Source organism: Empidonax traillii, unplaced genomic scaffold (genome assembly GCF_003031625.1).
Source record: "Empidonax traillii isolate 1590-97213 ecotype Southwest subspecies unplaced genomic scaffold, ASM303162v1 scaffold131:size1687323, whole genome shotgun sequence".
Classification (NCBI taxonomy): domain Eukaryota; kingdom Metazoa; phylum Chordata; class Aves; order Passeriformes; family Tyrannidae; genus Empidonax; species Empidonax traillii.
In genome coordinates, this window is record NW_020955324.1 from 1,632,623 (window position 1) to 1,654,038 (window position 21,416).

Consider the following 21,416-nt stretch of genomic DNA (forward strand, 5'->3'; position numbering starts at 1 on the left):
CCAAGTGAAACTACTTCTGGCAAGTCAGTCTGAAAGAATGAACTCTTTCTAGTGTGTGCTTTGTTCTAATTCAGCTGTTAACATTCCAACCCTGAAGACTCAGGTAGGAATTTTAATTTCATAATCAAACTTTGTGGGAAGAGATTCCTTGACACTGAGGTTGTTTATGTGTTTTCAGAATGTGAATGGTTCAGGTACGGATTCAACGCCTCCACAGTTCTGAATTATGAAATATTTGCTGCAGGTTACTGTGACTGGAACAGATTGCATCTTTTATTGTAGATCCTTCTACAGGTTGCCAAGCATGCTCATGTTTAACTGTACTAGATTTAAAGGAATAAACATAGCATGTGGTAATTGCACATAGGAAGCTTGCATGTTTCCTTAAAAAGTCCCACCTTTCATGAGTACCCAACGCCAACACCAGAATTTTCTTGAAACAGATCATTTTTTGCTTTCCATTTAGACACTAGAGTGGTATTTCAACACCAAAAAGACTCTACTGGGAGCAGATAAGTCTGTTGGCTGTTGAACAATCAAAAGTCCTTCTCATTTCTCTTTCTAAGTAGACCCTTGTGTGTACACTAACCTGATTAATTTACATTGGAAAGAAATTTATAAATGTATTTTCCTTTCAGTTATCATAATTTGAAGGACCCAGAAGCTGAAATATTTCATGTTTTTCTTCAGAACTTGTTGGAAAATCAATTAACAGCATTAATTCAGGAGTGGTTTATTGAACTCAGATTATTTTGAAACATTCCCAGTTCAATGGTCATTTTGCTAACACCAACAGAGGGTTAAGTGGCTTCTCCCTCCCCGTAAAACACGGTCAAGCTGCAGCTTCCGTGCTCTCCCTTGGAAGAGGGACTCATCTGGTAGACTGTAATCCCTGATTTGTTGAAGTCTCAGACCTTTAGCTGGGCTAAACACTTAGAATTACAGAGAGGAGTTCAGTGGTCCCAAACCTCAGTTTTCTGGAACAGAGTCTGCATTTAATCAGTCTTGTGTGATTTTTCATGGTTTCGTTGTCTTCAGGGATGGTCTTCCTTGAAGAGAGGTGCAACTGTTCAATGAAATACTTACTCAGTTTTGGCCAATTGCACCAGAGTTAGTTTTAATGAAACTTCAAGACCTGTTTCCCTTTACATCAGGTTTTGTGAATAGGGAGGAAAAAATAAACCAATAAACCCCAGAAATGAACATTGCAGAATTTCTGATCCACACGATACTTTGGAAGTGTGTGATTTTGATCTCATTGGACTAAAATTGTTTTTGCAATAAAATATAGCTTCTCAGAAACTGGACTGTCTGCCTTTTCTCAATGCAAGTTTCCTTTGCTGTCATCTTCAAAAATCACGTTGATTTGGAATGGGAAAGTTGGTGTAGTCAACTTTATAAACTCATTGCTGGGGGAAATAAAGATTCTTTTTTCCACAGACATAAAAGAAATGGCCCATACTCTTAAGTGATTCTGATTGTATGTAGATCCAATAGTTCAATGACTTGAGTACGTAGGATAAATTATTGCATATTCATGTGCGTCTTCTTATTTGAGCTCATCCTGTTTCAAACATGAAGCAGTGCAAACAAGTCATTTATGCCTCACGACTGGTGGTGGGGTAATAATATCCATTATTTTCTAGAAAACAGTTTGAGTTAGGTGACAGACAGTAATGAGTTAAACTACGATAATTCAATCTTGTATCCTATGTACTGATGCTATTATTTTGAATATTGGATAAACAACATGTATTTCTATTTTTGTCTTTTTCCTTCTTTCTTTCTCATGCAGTTGAATAAATGTAATTTTTTCCTTACCCTGGGTTACAGATCTGAAAATATACAGTGTTCCAGAGGTAATGGTTTAATTCCTACTGGATCTATTCTCTGTACATCCAGAGGCCTTGCTCAAAACAAGGCATGATGTGTATTGCCTTCTTAATGGAGGTAAATTATACCTCAGAATTACAGTTTTTCTATTTTTGTTAAGGTTTCTTTCCCCCCTCCCCAGATTTTCTAAGGCTTTGGGGCATATAAATTAAAATTTGCACTCAGACACATCTTCTAAACTAAACACTGCCTTATTTTCTTATCACATTTGGAAATCAGTCATTTTTCTACACCTTTCTTTCCTACTCTACAGAAATGAACTAATCACTTAAAAATACACATTTTCATGAAGTGAGATAAGATACACTCTTGACACTCCCTCCAAGCTATTGAGGTTATCTTTATATCAGACGTAGCAAAACTTTTGGTTTGAATCCAAGACCTGTCAATTATCAGCAACTCAGAAATACACAGAAAGAATCACTTGGCCTTTTGCTTGTGATTTTATCTGCTTTCATCCTATTGAGTTCTCCACTGTAACAATTAGTTGCTTTTCCCTCTCTGACCAACACACTCTTTCTTCAGCTGGGCAAATTTGGATTGGAGGCCTCAGGAATGTTTCTTCAGTCACTTCGGTGTTATTTGCAAGTTCTTAATCACATCTGACAATGAAAGTATAAACAGTTGTGCTTGGATTTCTGCAGCAGACATCAAAAGCTGAGTTTGTAAATGTCAATAGATAGAAATAAGGACTTCCAGGGTGTGACACACTTGACTTTTTTTCGACATCTATTTTAAGATGTGATGAAATGTACCTCTGCTAAGTAACTCTATATAGAGAGTCTCAGCTGACCAACTATAGATTTTGATGTCTAAAGTTTATCAGTTATATCAAGTACTTCCACTTTGCATGAATAATTTGAATTCTTAAAGCATTTAAAGGCAGTACCAAATAAATTGTGATTTTAGACCTTATCCAGAAGACATCAAAGCATTAGGAGTTACCAAGAATACACAGACATTGATAATACTAATGAATGTAACTGGTGGTATCAATCCGGTGTAACATACATAGCCTGAAGCTCATAATGATCAGCCAAATAATAGAAATTTGGTAGTTTTTCAACCAAAACAATATTTCCTGGATTTTTTCAGAAGATTCATTGTTTTAAACCCCTGAATAACAACTAATAAACACAGAATCCTCTTTTATTACATCAAAGAAAAAAATTTCTTCCCTAGAAGTCCATTTTCATCTAACATACAGAAGATTACTTTCAGAACTCTAGTGACTAGTCTAATAGAAAAAAGTTAATGGTTTGGATGAAAAATTTCTTTCTTCTGCTCCCAAACAATGATTTATTTATTTGTACGAAAGAGAAACTATAAGTTCTGAGATGAACATTTATATGGACATAAGGCCTTTGTAAATGTCTTCTTGGCAGATAAGATTCACTCAAATCATTTATTCGAAGTAATCCATCACACTAGACACTGGCCAAATTCAAATTACATACTAAGTATGGTTCATTGTAATTTTTCTAGATCTGATAATGGCAATATAAAACTGAAGGACTGTGACAGATTAACTATTTTTTTAATTTCTTTACTTTTGATCAAACATGCTTTTCTCATTACAATAACCACCAAAGCTTGTATTTTAATTCATACAGCCTCAACCATAGGAACTCTAAAACAATTTGTTAAACCAAAAAATTATAATAATCAAATTTAGCATAAATCTAGAAGTGTGGCATGAGGTGGAATGAATGTCATGGCTCATTAACGTGGGCCGATAACATTTGCAGAACTTGAAAGCTTTCTCTGAACTAAAAACCAAGTGCCTCAATTTGTTAGACTTCCAGGATAATCATGATTTTTCCAAGCAGATTTATATTCAATGTGATATTAGATAGCCCATTTCTACTAGCAAGGTCTTTAACGCTTCCACTGGGACATGCTCTTAGAATTTAAGGCCCTTGCCTGCCAGTGCTTGTGAGTGTGATTAAAGCATGGTCAATGTTTGGAGTGCTGGACTGGTTTAAATGGTTTTGTTATCCAACCTATTCAAAACAATGACACACACACATTTATTCTTTACAGTGATAAAACCCAAAGATTTATTCTCACAAGCTAAATGAGGGTTAAACTGGGTTAAGTGCATCTGTATTAGACATTTCCTCCTTTTGTCAATGAAGATTTCTAGTTGGCAGTATTTTCATGAGCTTAATTTAATCATATAAGCACTTCCAGTCACGTTGAAAACTTCAAATCCCAGTGTTGAGTATAATGATTGACAGCACAATTGTGCAGTATCAGACACAGAAGGTGGAGCTGGGGCTTGGTGATTTTTATGGCTGGTCAGACTTATCATCCCAAATGAGTACTTTTATAGGAAAGCTTATGATTGTGTCTCCATATTACAGCATTCACAATAAACTTCATCGTCTACAATATCTCCCAGTGTTTTTTTTCTGGAAAGGTCAACATATAAACATTATCTTTTTAAAGATATAAGACTTTTTGGATAAAGTTATACATTTGCCTAATAGTGCATTCACCCTCCACCTGCTCACACCAAATTGATGAAAAAATTGTTTATTTTTCACAGGTTTAAAAGTTAAATAGATCTAAATTACCAATATGCTTTTTTGTTATCATTACCATTTAATTATCTCAGGTCTTTAGTTGTACTACACTTGCTAGTACTTAAATTTCAAGGAATGCATTTATTCAGCATATGAATTTTAATTGAATATCACTTTCATGAAATGGTAATTCTACCTTCAAAAAGAGAAAAACCATTGGATCCAAGAAATAATTCGAGAAGCCAACTGATTTTATCTTAATTTTAGAATATGGACATAAGTTAACAAATGTTAACTTCTGATTCAAATAATTCTAGTCTCTGCTGGGGCAAAGACAACAGAACTGAGCTTCAGTCTGAAAGAGCTTTCCTGGTCCACACCAAGTACTGAAGCCAATCAGGTAATTAATCCCAGAGAATTTTCCTCTTCTATAGAATTTCTGTTTATCATCCTTCTTTGTATGTGAAGGCTTTCTGGCCAGGCACTGCAGTAGGCAAGCCAATGTCTATAAGAAGATTACTTATGTCAGGAAGGATGTCAGGGAAATACTTGAAAGCACTTGCATGTCTCATAAATATAGGATCATATTTATTTCCTTAAAATTATTACTATTTTTATCCCCAAGCATCTTTCAGTTGCCTGTACTTCTTAACAATATTTGATCATTTACTACAAATTTTTAAAACTTTGTCATTATTTGGTGATAGACTTGTACAGGGTCCACCTAGGATGGTATTATCTTTCTTCACTCCAGCTGTTGTGATGTTATGCTTCACATTTATGGCTAAAAAAGTGTCAAAACACCAATGTTTTGGTTATTACTGAGCAGATCTTTCATAGCATCAAGCCCCTCTCTCTAACTATGCCCACCAAGGCCAATACACTGGTGGTGGGTAAGAGGTTGGGAGGGGACCTAACTGGGACAGCTGACCCAAACTGACTGATGGGATGTTCCATAGCATATGACATTGTGCTCAAAAATAAAAGCTGAGTGGAAGGGGAGGATGCATTTGTGTTTATGGCATTTGTCTTCCCAAGCAACTGCTATGCATACTGAGGACTTCTCTACAAGCTGGACATGTGCCTCCTGATTAGAAGTGGTGAATAAATACCTTTTTGCTTTGTTTCTACACACAGTTTTTGCTTTTCTCAGTAAACTGTCTTCATCTCAACCCACAAACTTTTCTGTCTCATTTTCTTTGCTGTCCTTTTGAGGAGGGGGATTGAAAGAGTTTCTGAGTGGGGGTTCTAGCAGACAGCCAAGGTCAATCCATCACACTGTCAACTACAAGGACCAATTAACACCTGATTAAGTAGGGGATTCATTTAACAATATATTTTTGATGAGTCCAGAACAGTCACAGGCAGGGTTCCCTGAGACTTCCTGGTTTAACTTGTTGAGATTGGTTTTCAAGACAAAGTAATGAAAAAACTTATCTTATGGTAGGGTTCTCCCTTTTTTTCTTTAAGCTCTTGTTTTACACTTTTTGTAAACATTTCCATTTAATTCAAGAAGGTCCTTTCCACTTTGCCAGTACATTTTGCCTCTTTGTTGAATGCCTGCTAAATCAAAACCTTCACTTCCCAAATAAACCCTCCATGTGTGTTTAGAACACCTAACAGTTTAAACAAGGGTTGTAGCCATTCATATGCTAATAAGTAATTTGCTGGTAAATACACATGCTGTTCAGAACTCAGAATCTGTGCCAATGAAAAAATATGACAATATCATAATGGTTCCTCTTAGTGTTAAAATAAGAGTAATAGAGGTAAAACAGAGAAATGAGAGAATAAAAAGGGGTTATTCCTTTCCTCCTCCACCCTCCAAAATTCTCAACATTATCTCACATATCATGAAGATGAGGGAGGAGAACTTAGAAAACAAGAAGAGAAGGGAGAAATAAAGAAGATACTAGCAAGGCAAAAGTCTGAAATGATTCACCAAAGTCCTCGAGGAAGATGCAAGCCTCAGGAGACCAATTAATTTAAATTTAAATTTAAACCCGAATATGTAAATATAAATACATAAGAAAAATTGTTCTTAAGATCAGAGTTCTCAAACTAGAGGCAAAGAAGATGCAAAATAGGAGGAGGCACAATGCCAGGCAGATTCCCACCAGAAGCAGTGGCAGTTAGAGTCAAAAAGTATCTATCAGTTGTGGAAGTAATTTTGATTAGGGACACAGATGGACCGCACAAGCAGCAGCAGAAGATAGGGGCTATAGTTCCTGGGAGCCATAGAGCCGAATAATTATTACTGTGTCTTATCCCAAGGCCTCCCATTGAGCAGCAAAGGAAAACTAGTTTGAGAACCACTGACCTATTTGGAAAAAAATTTGGGTTATTGCTGTCTGAAGAATAATCCCTCCAGTACCCCCCACTGCTGCCTACAGGGAACTTGTTCAGTGGTGCAACTGGGTGGCCCAAAGACTAATAAATTACTAAAAGCATAGAGAAAAGGCTATATTTTCTTTGAGTTATGCCAAAACTATTGAACATAATGTGAATAAGTTATATCACCTATCAGTCGTCATTCTTATCCCAGAATTCTTATACCATCAAACAAAAAATTCTCTACTCAGAGTTATCAGTTGCGTGTCTTAGAACACACATACCTCATACTTTCCTTCCAAGCTGAGGATTTACTTATTCATCTGTAATGAATGTAGTCTTCCCTGTTTTCTAATATTCTCTCCTCTTCCCGAGGTATTTCTGGGTGTTTCCTTAAGTCTCGTTTCACACTGTAAATAAACTATGGTAGTCACTCTCTAGGATGCCTCAGAGAACAGATTCTGTAGCCGAATAGCTCTTATTCATGGCAAAAGCAGTACTAAGCTGCTGCTCTGAACACCTTGAGATCAAAAGTATTTCCAGAGAAGCATATTAATGTGTCTATAACTACCCTGCACAGCAGCAGAGTGTATCATATTCAATGATTCATTCAAGCTTCTTATTCCCCTTCTGCCCTTACCCAGAGTTTAAAAGATAGACAGAGCTTTGACAACTTCCGCTACTGCATGAGTGTTATCCAAAGTGTCTGACATAAATCAGGGCAGGGGATGAATAGCTGATTGTCTCTGTTCTAAATATTATCCTTTCATTAGTACAGAAGAGGACTCCAAGCCCTGGGGGACTCTTCAGCCATGATTGTTGCAAAAAGACATAGTTCTTTTGAGGAAACCAGAATGCTTCCATTAACCACCCGATCTCCGAGGATGAATCTTTATCGAATTTCCAAGTTACATAATATCCCTTTCTGATTCTAAAAAAAGAAATGTGAATTAAGTTTTTGTACTTTTCTTGGTAGTTAGGCCAATATCCCAGGAAACACAAAGGTTGAATGTATGTACCATCTGAACTGTGTTCAGGAAATCATTAGCATTTAAGGCCATACTTTTCCCAAGTCAGTCAGCATCCTTTTACTACCATTAGTAAGAGGAAAACTGGATGAGGGCTGGTTATGCAGTGGTATAAAGCACAATGAGCTGAATTGTGTGTTTTGTAGATCATCCCATAAGTAAAGAAAGAACAAAAGTGGCTTTAAGTTATTTTGATGCTTTTTATACCCTAGACTCTGCCAGGGAGCTGATTAGTCAGCAATGAGCTAGAACCAAGTAGAAAAAGTTGTATGCAAGAGTAAAGTTAGTCCAGGAGTTTCTTGTCTGGACCTGCTCTCAGTTTTAGTCAAAAGAAAGCTACACAGGTGTGTTAATGTGGCTTGTGTGTATAGAGAGTGGTTTTGGTTTAAAATATTGCAGTGGATTAATATATTTTTATCAGATATATATTTCTGAATTTGGTGGATAAAAAAACCTTTCCACAGAAAGTTAATAAAATGTAACAATGCACTGAGGTTTGCAGCATATGGTGTAAAGAAAACTAATTAAAATTATTCATTATACTATTCATAAAATGTGTTTTTTACTCACATTTTAAAAATTCTTAGTATGACTTCTTCTCCAATTTTAGTACACTGTCAGTGAGTGTTGCCTTGCATAAAGAACTGCAGCAGAGACTCAGTGTATCATCTCTGAAGGCAGGGGAAAACCAGAGGAGAAAACAGATGGCTGAGAGAAATAGAGGAGTCTAATTTTCAGTGTGGAACACAAAATTCATTTCAACTATATAGTTCACTAGAGGTAATCTTGGCTAATATATGAATTATAATATGCAGTAGTTTACTGCTAGGATAGCAGCATTTTAGAGTTCTGTAATTTCCCATACAGTCGGTCAGTAGATTTTAACACAGCAGACCTCCCAAGTGGCACGTTAAGAAAATGTAATCCTGATATAGTAGATTTGTATCTGCACTGCAAGCCCAACCATGTCCTAAACCTGTTGGGCTCCCTAACACCAACTGGCAATCCAGACTACTGATCAGAGATTAAAACACAAAAACAAAACGCAAATTAACATAGGATGCTGTGCCTGAGCATCACCATGTTTATCCCATTCTTGGTGAAGGATCATAACTCTGGAGGTTTACAAGCCTTTGAGATTTTGCCAAAGTATATCATGCAAATGTTTCTACCCCACAAGAAAATTGATTGTCTTGCTCTTGACAAGGGATTAAGTAAATTCCTGGATCTCTTCTAGACCTCATTAAATAACAGGGAAGAATACATTCTTCTGATTATTAGATTTGCAGGAATATATATTGTGCTGGTTGATGATAATGGCAGCTGGTGGTAGTTATAGCTTACCCCTGCACACTAATTACTAAACTCCATTATAAACTGGGAAGCTGAATCACCCTGATTGTTTGTTTGTTTGTTTCCAGAGAGTGTTTGAGTGTGGGAAAGACTTGATTGCAAAAGGGAAAAAACACCTCAAAACTGAAACAGTTTGAAGATGAACTTCCAGTGAATGTTGGAGCTGAATCATGGCAAAAAAGAATACAATTATGTTATATATGCACATATATATCTTTCAAGATCTGCCCAAGAGCTGTTGTAGGAAATTTGGATTTGAAGGGAACACAAAACTTCCTCTTACCAGCCAGCAACAGGGTGTAAGAAGAATGACAAAGTGACTAAAAAAGTTAGATATTTGCTAGGCATATGTGGCAGCAATAGTAAAACAAGCTGATGTCAAAAAACTTCATCGTAGTGACAGAGGTCTAACTTATTTTTGTGTTTTCCTGCAACCTCCTTTGGCATAAACAGAGCAATCACAGGTCAAACAAAGAGCTTCTGCCTTCCAGGCAGAGGTCTGGAGTTTATGGCCTGCCCAATAACCTAAGTATTGAAAAAGTTTAAAAAAAAACCAAAACAAAACATGAGGGAGAGCTGAACCCCTCTAGGCATATGAGATCACTTTAGTGGGTAGCCCATGTAACAGGCAAGTTTATAGATCTTAAGGGTGACACATCATTTAAGCCTTCAGATAGATCTGTAATGGTCTTGTAATTCAGCCTAAACCAGGCTAAATTTAATTTTATATCTTCCCAATGCCTATCAACATATACATAACTTTGCTTCAAGCCATGAATATTTTGCCCCCTTCAAATTCAGAAGCGCTCACACATGGCTTGTCTAATACCTAGGAGATTATAACAAAAAGATAGTTGATGACTGATCTTCTGCAAAATATTCCCTACAGATTGAACTGATTATATTGCAATCATCTGTTTCCCCTCAAATTCCTCCTTCACACACTTCTGCTATGAATTGTTGGGAAATTCCCAGCCGGCAATGAACATTAGTGATTATGTGAATAGGTATACGTACATCACAATTTATGAATTTTAGTCTGTTTATTTGAATGTATATATAACCAATATTCAGACCACATGTGTGATTATGTCCTCTAATTTCAGCTATTTGAAGGTTAGAAATCTAAGATCCTTCTAGCCCAAGGAGAATAAAATGGAATTCCCAGGGATTGATTCACCTTGGCATAGGAGAGGAATATGAGATGGGTAAGAATAAGAATCCTCTGGAAGTACCTTTTCCTCTTTTGTCTATGAAGGCAGACTAAAGTCTACAGCACTGAAGGTAAAGTTGTGTGAGATGAATCAGATTTCACCTGACCACGTCAAGATAACATTTCAGGTACCACCAGCTTTGTCCTCATTATCTATTGATAAGGAAAGAGAATGTGTGTCATTAAGCTGAAGTATGTGCAGGTTTTGCCTGGGGTAGAGTTAATTTTCCTCCCAGCTGCTGATATGGGGCTGTGTTTCAGATCTGTGCTGAACACAGGGTTGATAAAATAGAGATGTTTTTGTTAATGATGATCAGGGCTCATCACACAAATCCAAGGCCTTTTCTGCTTTTCATACTTCCACAGTGGTGAGGAAGCTGAGGGTGCATGGGAGACTGGGAGGAGACACAGCCAGGACAGGTGACCCAAACTGACTAAAGGGATATTCCAGACCATGTGAGATCATGCTCAGTATTGAAGGTGGGTGGTAGAATGAAGAAGAGGGGGATGTTTGGAGTGATGACATTTGTCTTCCTAAGTAGCCCTTACAGGTGATGGGGTCCTGTTTTCCTGGACATGGCTGAACACCTGCCTGCCCATGTGAAGCAGTGAATTAATTCCTTGGTTTGCTTTCTTTGCTTTACCTAAAAAAATCTTTATTTCAACCCATGAGCTTTTCAGCTGTTTACCCTTCTTTTTCTATCCCAGATCCTATTGGTGGGAGAGTGAGTGAGCAGCTGCATGGGACTTGACTGCTGGCTGGGGTTAAACCCGGACAGCTAAAAGGAAACTGAAGTAAAAAAAGTAAAAGCAAACTGAAGTAAAAAAAGTATGTGGTTTCCAAGGATAATATAAAAAAATGTCTGAATTAGGAACTGCATGTCCAATTTCTTAAGACCTTTAGCAACATATTGGGGGTTGCCCTATAATTCTTAATGTCACTATGTATTATATCTTACAAGTATGTTATATATTATATATTAAAATGATGTATTACTCATTTTTTAGACTCAGCTTTTTAAACTCAAAAGAAAACTGACAATACATATATATCTACATATTATGTTGACACAAAATCTGACATAGTAGATCACTAAGTCAAATCAAGGGTCTTATAAAAACCCCAAAATTATGATAAAAGTCAATTCCAGATTCCAACAAATAAAAGACAAATAGCAATGTAACTGTAGATTCCCAAAATGAATAATTGAAACATCATTTTGACTTGTGTACCTCTGTCTTTCAGATTAATCTAAGTGACACATTTCTTATTGCTATTACATCTTTCTGTAACATATTTATTCTAATTTAATTAATTCAAAGAAGGCATTAATCACTGAAAAAAGAGGCTTACTAAATTAGAGGAAGAAATTAGAAGTGTACAGGAAAAGTGGGAGAGAATTTTTCCAGCACAGAAGGTATTAAATGAAACATTTGAAACTTTTACAAGTAAAAACTTCACTTGATGATTTACTCCAGAATTAACTGGCATGACTCCACTGAATTCAAGGTAACTATGCCAATTTGCATCAGCTGAGGACCTGACTCAGTATCATTCTGTGAAATAATATTCTTTCTGTCTTCCAGTAAACATTACTATGAATGTGTGATATTTTGCAGGTGGATCAGTCTTTAAGTGTACAATATAGTTACATGATACGAATCTGAAGTATCTTTACTATATTTGCATAACTTGGTGTTGGTCCATCTGGAGTTTTATTTCACCTAACACAGCAAAGCTGAGTGGTTGAATAATTTTTTTCTTTATTTTTAGATTTTCCTACTGTCTTGTGCTAGCACTCTTTAATTTTTGCACATACTTGAGTTATAATGTAATTTACTTTTCAAACTGTCTGAATCCATTTCCATCTGTCTAGCCACAGAGAAGTGTTTCCAGTTGCCCTTTATAATCATCTGCTGCTACTTTCACCTTTCCTCACAAAACTGCCTGCTTCTCTACTGCTGTCTATCCTATACCTAATATTTGCTGCTGCCAAAAGGAGAACCTCCATCAATGTACCAAACGAATACCTCTCCATAAGTATGTGTCTGGTTATCCATTGCTGTTCTGGGAAGTATTCTAACCAAAGATAGGTCAGCACTATAATCATATGAGATCTTTGTTTATACTTTGGAATACGTGTTCTTTCTTGTTTCGACTCCCAGGCAAACAGATTGTATCTGCACTGAGTGAAAGTTTAATGACTGATAAACCTTGGCAATAACACTTTTACCCTGAGTCATATGTTAAAAACCCCAGCTATTGACATTTTATTTTGAAGAGCTGCGGCACCCAGAAGTTTTACTGCCAATGACTAAGTTGCTGAGCATTCCATTTGGAACAAGAAAATAAAACCTGTATTTTGGACAAGAAAAACGTTGAGAGGATACATGTGTGCACACAAAAACACACGCGTGCAGTGTCAGAGTCTCTGTTTACCTTCATGTTGCTGCAGGGAGTAGTCTTTAAACACATCCCAAGGCCATTCAGTAAATACAGTTAATTATAGCCTTCTTTCGGAGCCAAGGTTTCAAACTATGTTAATTTGTAGTAATATTTATCACACTGAGTTCTCTCAGGGATGCCAGATGGATATGCTTTAGCACACATGGAACTGCTCAGACAAAATATCTTGTCCAAAAGGTAAGAATTTAACTGTCTTTTTAGACTGGTGAGCTAGACTGGAAATATACTTCTGAAACAGCACAATAAAGAGCAAAGAACACACATGATACAAGGCTGATTAATTAACATCTGCTCTTGGATTGCACAGTTTGTGCTTTCACTCAAGTATCCTAAAGTACCACATAAAATTTGAATTTTTACGACATATTTCAGTGTACTGTGTCTGCAATATGTCACATGTACAGATGCTAAACCACTCAGGGATTTATTTGACAGGGAAGCCTTGGAGCTGGATTAAAATGCTGAAATGGAAGTACAGTTGCAATTGGAAAATAGTGAAAGTATGGCTGCATAGTGAGAAAAGGCCCCATCAAGCCAGTGGCAGGATATGAAGGCCACCGCAAAGTCGCTTGAAAGGTGATGGAGAAAACAGATATTCTTGACAAACTGTAGAGTCATAGAATATTTTGAGTTAGAAGGGACCCACAAGGACCATCAAGTCCAGCTCTCAACCCTGCACAGCAATCACACCATGTGCCCAAGAGTGTTGCCCAAATGACCCTTGAGCTCTGTTGGGCTTGTTGCTGTAAACACTGCCCTGGGGACCCAATCACATACAGGGTGAAGAACCTTTCCTAATATCCCAGCTAAACCTTCCCTGACACAGCTTCAGACCATTCCCTCGGGTCCTGTCACTGATCACTACAGAGAAGAGATCAGTGCCTGCCCCTCTGCTTTCCCTCATGAGGAAGCTGCACACGACCATGAGGTCTCCCCTCAGTCTCCACTTCTCTAGGCTGAACAAGCCAGCAACCTCAGCTGCTCTTTGTATGGCTTCCCCTCCAGACCCTTTTCCACCTTCATATCCCTTCTTTGGATGTTCTCTAATAGTCAGGTCTGCTGCAGACATCTACATAAGAGACATCTGACAACATCAGATGAGATGCACAACACATCATTTCATTCACTGCAACAAGACCAGTCCCAACTACAGCACTAGTTTTGTATTTATGGCTGCAACACTTTTTAATTAATTGCCTCAAGAAGAAATATGTCTCCTGCTATCTACTGACAGAGGTTTTCTTGAGCTCAAATAAATTTATTAGAAAAATCCATCATGAAAACCTGACTTCAAAGCAGATGATGAATTTTTTACTCTACATAATGAAAGCAAGATTTCATTCCCAGGTTCTAGCTCTGAAAATGTGGTACAAATGATGAAATCTGAAAACTTGGACTTTGTGTATACCTTTCATTCATGGCAAGTAATTTGATATTTATGTGTCTGCTTTGCCATTTCAAAGGCAGAAATTATTTTTCTGCAGACAGCATATGTTCAACTCCTGAAGTGATGACATGTTGGGATTAAACCTGTGTTTTAATTAAACCAGGAGAGGTTGGAGATTTTTCTCCTGATGAAAGCAAACATAAATTTACCTTTATTCACAAAAAGTGTTTTACACAGGAATCGTTTAATTCATTTCTAAAAATGTAGTTGACAGTAGTTAGGAATTGAGAAATTGATTATAAAATTTTAAGTACCTGGATATTTATTAGATGGACCTCAAAAGTCATGGGAGGATTCTGATTTAAATCGGTCTTAGTATCTATCTTATAATACCTTTAGTATCTATCAATGAAGCTGAAGCCTTTGTACCTTATGCTTGTAAGAGCATACTGGTATATTTAATGACCCCTGTGCTCTAAGCATAACATCATCTCTGGCAGAACAAATTCCTGTGCATCCAGCTCTGCTTTTGATTTGGTTCAGACTGAAAAATGCAGTGGTTTTTTGACCTTTTTTACTAGCAAGTGAAAAAAAAATCACTTTGAGAGAGCTCTTCTGAGGTCTAGAATTGCATTGTATATCCAATACATATGCAATAACCTTCTGTGAGAGAACAATATGTTCTTAAGCATTGTACAAGACTGAGCACAGAATCAACAGCCAGATGAGAATCAAATAGAGCAGAAACATCCTGAGCTAGCTGCTGTAGTTGTGCAGACAATGACACAACATATCTAGGGCAGGTTGTAGTACAAAGAACAGAGCAGAAGTCATTTGAAAATCACCTGGGCTTTCCTCTGCTTTGAGTGCCTCGTACAGAGGGGAAGGTCTAGATTAAGTATTAGGAAAAAAAATCTTCATTGCAAGAGTGTCAAGGCATTAGAATAAGTTGTTCAGGGAAGTGGTGGAACCACCATCTCTGAAAGTGTTCAAAAAAGCATGTGGATGTGGCACCTGTGGGCACAGTTTAGTGGAGAACGTGGTGGTGCCGAGTTAATGATTGTACTCAGTCTTAGAGGTCTTTTCCAACCTTAATGATTCAATGATTATGATTCTAAGTGCATTAGTTCCTCTCTCCATAGTAATGTCACTGTTCAAATAGTTGAAGAGACAGAAGTGCCCTGGGGTGAGCAAGCAACTTATTTATCCTAATGTAACATTAGATGTGTTCTGGAGGCACCTTGCTTCTGGAGATCCAGAAACTTGAAGGAAAAAAGGTGAAAGAGGATCGTGGAACAGACAGTGAACAGCAAGACTAAAGATGAATAATGGCCAAGCACAAGGTGAAAACCTTTATGATAAACAAAGATGGGCTTTGTCACCCAAGGATCTTCAGAACAGGATTATGCTGGAGTCCTCTTTCTGTTATAAACTAGAGTCCCATAAGAACACTTTTGTAACCCTTGGTCAACAAAATCATCTGTGTAAGAGCTATTTTTCCTTTGACAGTCTCCCAGGTCATAGCCCAATGTAATTCTACTATTTTGATGAGAGCAGAGAGAGTAAAATTTAAAAAGAGTAAAAATGAAGGTGTAAAAACATTCAGATGGAATGGCTTTTCATTCTTTAAGAATGAAAGATATGAAATTTTGAAAGAAGTTCTGAAAGAAATGAAATCAGAAAGTGTGAATGTACTTGTTAAACAAAACTCAGAAAGCATTGGAACAATTTTCTTTAGCCTGACAAAGTATTGGAAAAAGAGGGATTAAACTCTGTTTACCACAAACCAGTATCTACAGCAAAAAGAATGCAATAATACATCTCTTTACAAAAATGCAACTGGAACACATAGAAACAGAAAACTGAATGGAGCCAGAAAATGAAATGAAACAATTTTTTTAAAGTTATTTTGACATACTATCTTGATTTTCATTTTCTAAATACTTCTTTTTTTTTTAATTTACTGCTCCTGCAATGCATATTTTTCTCTTTTTAAACAGAGGCTTTTGACCACTTAGGGAAAACTGATTTCATTGCCCTGCCAATGTTAAGGATTCTTATAAGCAGACAGACCTGAAAACAAAGCTTCTGTTTTTTCATAGATTTTAGACTGTAAAATGTGTTTCTGTTCTGATGGAGAAAGAAATCAAATCAAACCTGGCAAAACTTTTTCAGAGGTGGAAGAAAGGAGACAAGGGGAGTGGGAGGTAAAAGAAAGAGAGGCCCAGAGAAAAGCTGCCAACAGTATGGAGGATAAGGTTCTCATCTAGCATGAAAAGAGTCAAGCCTCGTGTTCCTCTTCTCAATCAGGCAAATTGCCATGAGCTTTTGGGGTTTGGCATACCTACCTTAAAATTAAATCCTGAACCCAAGAAGTTAGTTCAACAAAAGTTTTATCACTACAGAGTAGGAGACAGACCAAATTATATACTGCTAAAAATTCATGTTTTGGGGATAATAATCTTTAGTTCAAGGCATATTGAAAATCAAGGTATTAGTGTTTAAATGCTAAGGTTAAGCAGTACATCTGTTTCATGGCAGATCAGGTAGAGGATAGGAAAGAAAGATGTATTTAAACATTAGGAATAAAACTGGAGATTTCTTCAATGGAAAGGTTTACTTAATATCATCTCTATAAATTCTGTTTATGGCTTCCTGGACAAGCATGCATCTTTTGTGAGAAATGTATATTTTGTAGTCTGAAGTGCTTATTTCTCCCCACTGAGCCTAAATTAATCATTTAGGTAAAGACATGTACCTGTCAGGCATTGAAACCTGGTGCATCCCATATTTATTTATCCTCTAGTCACTTCATAGTCAGTGAATATTCTTCTTGAAGCCAGTTTAAAAGGAAAATCCAATTTAGGGATTCATAATGACTCTTTGGAGGAAGATAATCTTTTCTGTGGGTAATACAGATAACACAGGAAGACTTCTGTTAAGTTAAATTTAGACTTTCAGTAGCTTAAATTTTGGTACTTAAAAAACCAATCAAATAAACAAATAAAGGATATTAAAGCCAAAAGCCTACCCTTCATCAAAACAGTACATTTAAACACCTTTTGATTATACCAATTATACCTACTAAAACATGTTACCATTGGAAATATTTTTAGCTAAATGATTGAGAATTATGCTAAAAGCAGACAGGGAATACTCTTGTCACAAATGTTGCAAGTGATGTTTCAGCACCTTGTGCTCCACCCAAAATAGCCCTCCATGAAAGCAATTTAGCAGTCCATCGCCTCCAACAGGTATGTAAGTACTACATTAATTTTACAAGCAGTTATTCCAAGGGAGAGAGAAACAGACCAAATAGTTTGTGCCCAGTCGATCCTGATACCCAGTATTCTGTTTTTACCACACAACTATCCTCTCATTCTGTATTGCTTTACGACATGCATAGCTGGGCTCCCAGCTGGAGCTGAAGCTGCAATGAAATCCATGTTTGTTATAGTCAGAATGGAAAGCAATCCCTGTCACTAAAGCTACACAAAGATTTCTCTGAGATCTCTTTCAGTTCCATGTACCTCTCTGCTTTAATTTTTCCATCTGGAATAGCTTGTTTCTTCTCCGTCCAAGTAATAGTCCTAAATGATTTTTGCCCTAGAAAATCCAGTCTTCAAAATTAAGGGATGGATGGACAATTGTGTATTTTGGATTATTAGAAAAGCTTACCGGTGAATCGCAAATGCGTCATGGCTGCAGGATTTTACTTGAAATGTAATAGGGAGGTCAGAGACTTGCTGGAAAACAAGTGTAAACTGAATCATACGTCAAAACTTTAAGGACATATATAATACCTTTTGTATGAGACTAGTAGATTTTCTAGAGTAGTTTTTAGCTCACAGAATCACAGAATCATACAATCAATCATAGAAGGATTCGGCTTGGAAGGAACCTTAAAGATCTTCTAGTCCAAACACCTGCTGTGGGCGAGATGTGTTTTTATTATATCAGGTTGATAAAAGCCCTGCCCAGCCTGGCCTTGAACTCTTCCGAGGGCGGATCATCCACAAGTCCTCTGGGCAACTTGTGCCATGGTCTCACCATGCTCACTATAAAAAAACTTCTTCCCTCTGTCCAACCTAACTCTGACCTTTTTCAGTTTTAAACTCTTGTCAATTGTTCTGTCACTACAAGCCCTGGTGAAAATTCTCTGTCTTTCTTATGAATTGTGTTTTTAAACTGAAAGGCTGAAGTAAATTGTCTCTGAAGCCTTCACTGTTCCAGGCTGAGTAACCCCAACTCTCTCAACCTGCCTTTATAGAAAAGGTGCTCCAGCTCCCTAACCATTTTCATGATCCTCCTCTGGACTTGTTCTAGCAGGTCAATGTCTTTCTTGTGATGGGGGCCCCACACCTGAATGCAGCAAACCAGGTAGGGTCTCACCAGAGCGGCGTAGAGCGGCAAAATCACCACCCTCAACCTGTTGGCCCAGTTCTTTTAATGCAACCCAGGATACAATTGGCTTTCTGAGCTGCAAAAGTACGTTGCTGGATCATGTCCAATTTTTCATCTACCAGCACCCCCCAAGTCCTCCTCAGCAGGGTTATTCTCAATCTGCTCATCCCCCAACCTGTTTTGATACTGGGGATTGCCCTGACCCAGGTGCAGCACCTTGCACTTGGCCTTGTTGAACTTCACGTATTTCCCATCAGCTTCTCAAACCTGGTCAAAAGGCAGCAATCAGTCATACTGGGGGATGTAAGGCTTTGCAGACATCTTCATAACAGTGTTGCAGGAAAATAAACATATTTTCTTGTAGAAAATTTGTATTACCTTCAAGAAGAAAAGACCTCCCCATTCTCCCCTGTGAATGAGAATTCTGGTGGAAATGGAGAAAGTAGAGCTCCATGAGGATGGAACAACATTAGGGGCAAAATTTAGGGTCAGCCTACTGCCCTACCACAGTGCCAGGAGTCAGCAAACATCGGAAGTGGTAAAACTCCATTTTACCCTGTGTCTATCCACCTTCACGTAGGACTGACTAATGGAAATACCAGGTCCTTTGGCTGTGGAAGGTGCAGCAAGAAGACACTTCCGCCTATTTTGTCACCATATCAGTGTTGAATCATAGAGTTAATTCTGTCATTTCATTACTGTCCTTTCTCCAGACTACTGTCCAATATATGCCCAGGAAATAGAGTTACAAAGTGGAACTTCTTCTTTCTTCTGCCACTGCACAGTTCAATAAAACCAGCATGAGTCTGTCCCAGTGACACACACAGCAGGGAAGCAGATGTTGAAACCCAGAGTGATCTGGGACTTTGCTTTGTACTGTTTGTTCCACAATGCTCACGTGCCATTTGCTTTGCTGAGCAGGGACAGCCAAACTTAGTGCTGTCCTGCAGTGCATTGCCCCCAGTCATGTTCTCTAGTCTTAGTACTGTTACATTCTTTGCAGAGAGATCACAATTATGTAGAGATTTAAGCCATCAAACACACAAGAGACTAATTGCTCTATGAATTAGGGCACTGGAGTACAGTTTGAGAGAGCTGGATATTTTTTGAGCCCTTGGCTTTTGATCCCTATATCATAAAAAGCAAATGGCTTAATCTCTTCTACCTCTGACAAATGTGAATAATACTTTTCTGTCTCAAATTGGGAACTAAGGAGGAATTTTGTTGTATTGAAGATGTGCTTGAATACTGTTGCAATAAGAATCAGAGAGTCAACAATAAACAAGATTCCTCATGTAGACTTAATCTAGAATGCAGTAATGGAGATATAATGCTATACTGAAGGGTAACAAAGGAAAAAAAGATGCAACGGTCTCACTCATGAAATACTGCTCATCATGTGCTCTGATGGATACAGTTGTACTGCAGGAAATACAGACACACAACAAAATAGAACTGCAATACATTTATGCAAGAGGGCATGTAAGGATCTGACTTTTTAAGTATGTGTTTTCTGTTTATTTTATCCTCCTCAGCAACATTTGTTCATGTTCCTGCTTCTTTCCAAGTTGTAGAAGACAGTAGGTGCTGAGTTTTTCAGCTATCAGCAAAACCCAACACTGAATGAATATTTATCTAATAGACAAGGAAGTGCAGTAGAGAATGAACTCTGGATAGACAGGAAAAAGTGTAATGCCCCATGTCAAGGGCGTTGCAAAGCCCAGACCCACGTTACTTTGTATTAGTAGTCGGATTCTTATGTTTCCTGCTTCTGGCTTTTCAAATTCCTTACCCACATTTTTCATAAATATGTTGAAGAAAGAAAACTCTAACTATGATATCATCCTAATTATTGACAGTTAGGGTCATATGTTCATGCTGAGGTGGAATCAAATGGGCAAAAGTACCTCACTATAGGCTTCCGTGTTCGTTGCCATGTCTTCTAATCTGGAGGAAGTGTAATTCAATCAGTGCAAGAGTTAAACCTGTTTTTATGTAACCTCTGGGAACAGAAATAGGGCCCTAACAATAAAAACATACCGTGAGCTGGGAGAGAACTGAAACCCAAAACCCCACTGTGTTTTTCTGAAGATTTGAGTGAATTTGTTTTATTCATGGGAGTTATTTTCCTTAAAGGTACACAAAGGTACACAAAAAATGTAGTTAGTAAAGCTGAAAAAAAATGTAACAAGTAAAGAAGAAAGTGGGAACTATCACAGGATACATATTAGGAAGCATCAAAATGCAGTTGATTCAGAGTCCTGTTTACATGTCAAAGTAGGGACTTGAGGTGCTATTTCATCCTTTTACTCTCTGGTCATGCCTACAACTCAGAGTAGTTTAGTATTTAGGTTAGTTTACTACTTTTGCTCTCAGCTCATGAAAGGGTTTTGCAATTTTATCCATTAGTCTTGCAAACAATGTCCATTTCCAGGTAATTATCTGTAGTTCTTTGAAGGTAGTATATACATCCAGATGGAGTTTTCTTAGAGTGATTATTTCATGCCACTTATAACCAAATTTTGCTCTATTTTACTGAATACAGAAATTAGGTGAATTACAGCACTCTTCTTACATCTGTATTCATTGTCATGAGTTTTTGCTACAGGAGTGGATCAGGAGCCTGAGCTTGCAAACATAATAGCATGAGTACAAACCCCACAGAGTTTTGCAGAGCAATTTAGGCATTTACTTCCTGATTCATTGGCAATGTGGAAAACAAAAGTACCAACTAGGCTCTGGCTAAGGATTACAGGTTCTATTACAAGCCCTATTTCTAAATTGCTGGAGCAATCTATGAGTCTAAAATGTT

The 21,416-nt window shown here is 37.5% G+C and overlaps 1 long non-coding RNA gene across 1 annotated transcript; it reads right to left on the bottom strand.

The window, feature by feature from the left end:
- Window positions 1-747: 747 nt before the first annotated feature.
- LOC114057398 lies at window positions 748-1,542 on the bottom strand. Its single transcript, XR_003571209.1, has 3 exons — window positions 1,463-1,542; window positions 1,087-1,143; window positions 748-989 (listed from the first exon to the last, which is right to left on the bottom strand). It is a non-coding gene; the product is annotated as an uncharacterized LOC114057398 (long non-coding RNA).
- Between the last annotated feature and the right edge of the window lie 19,874 nt (window positions 1,543-21,416).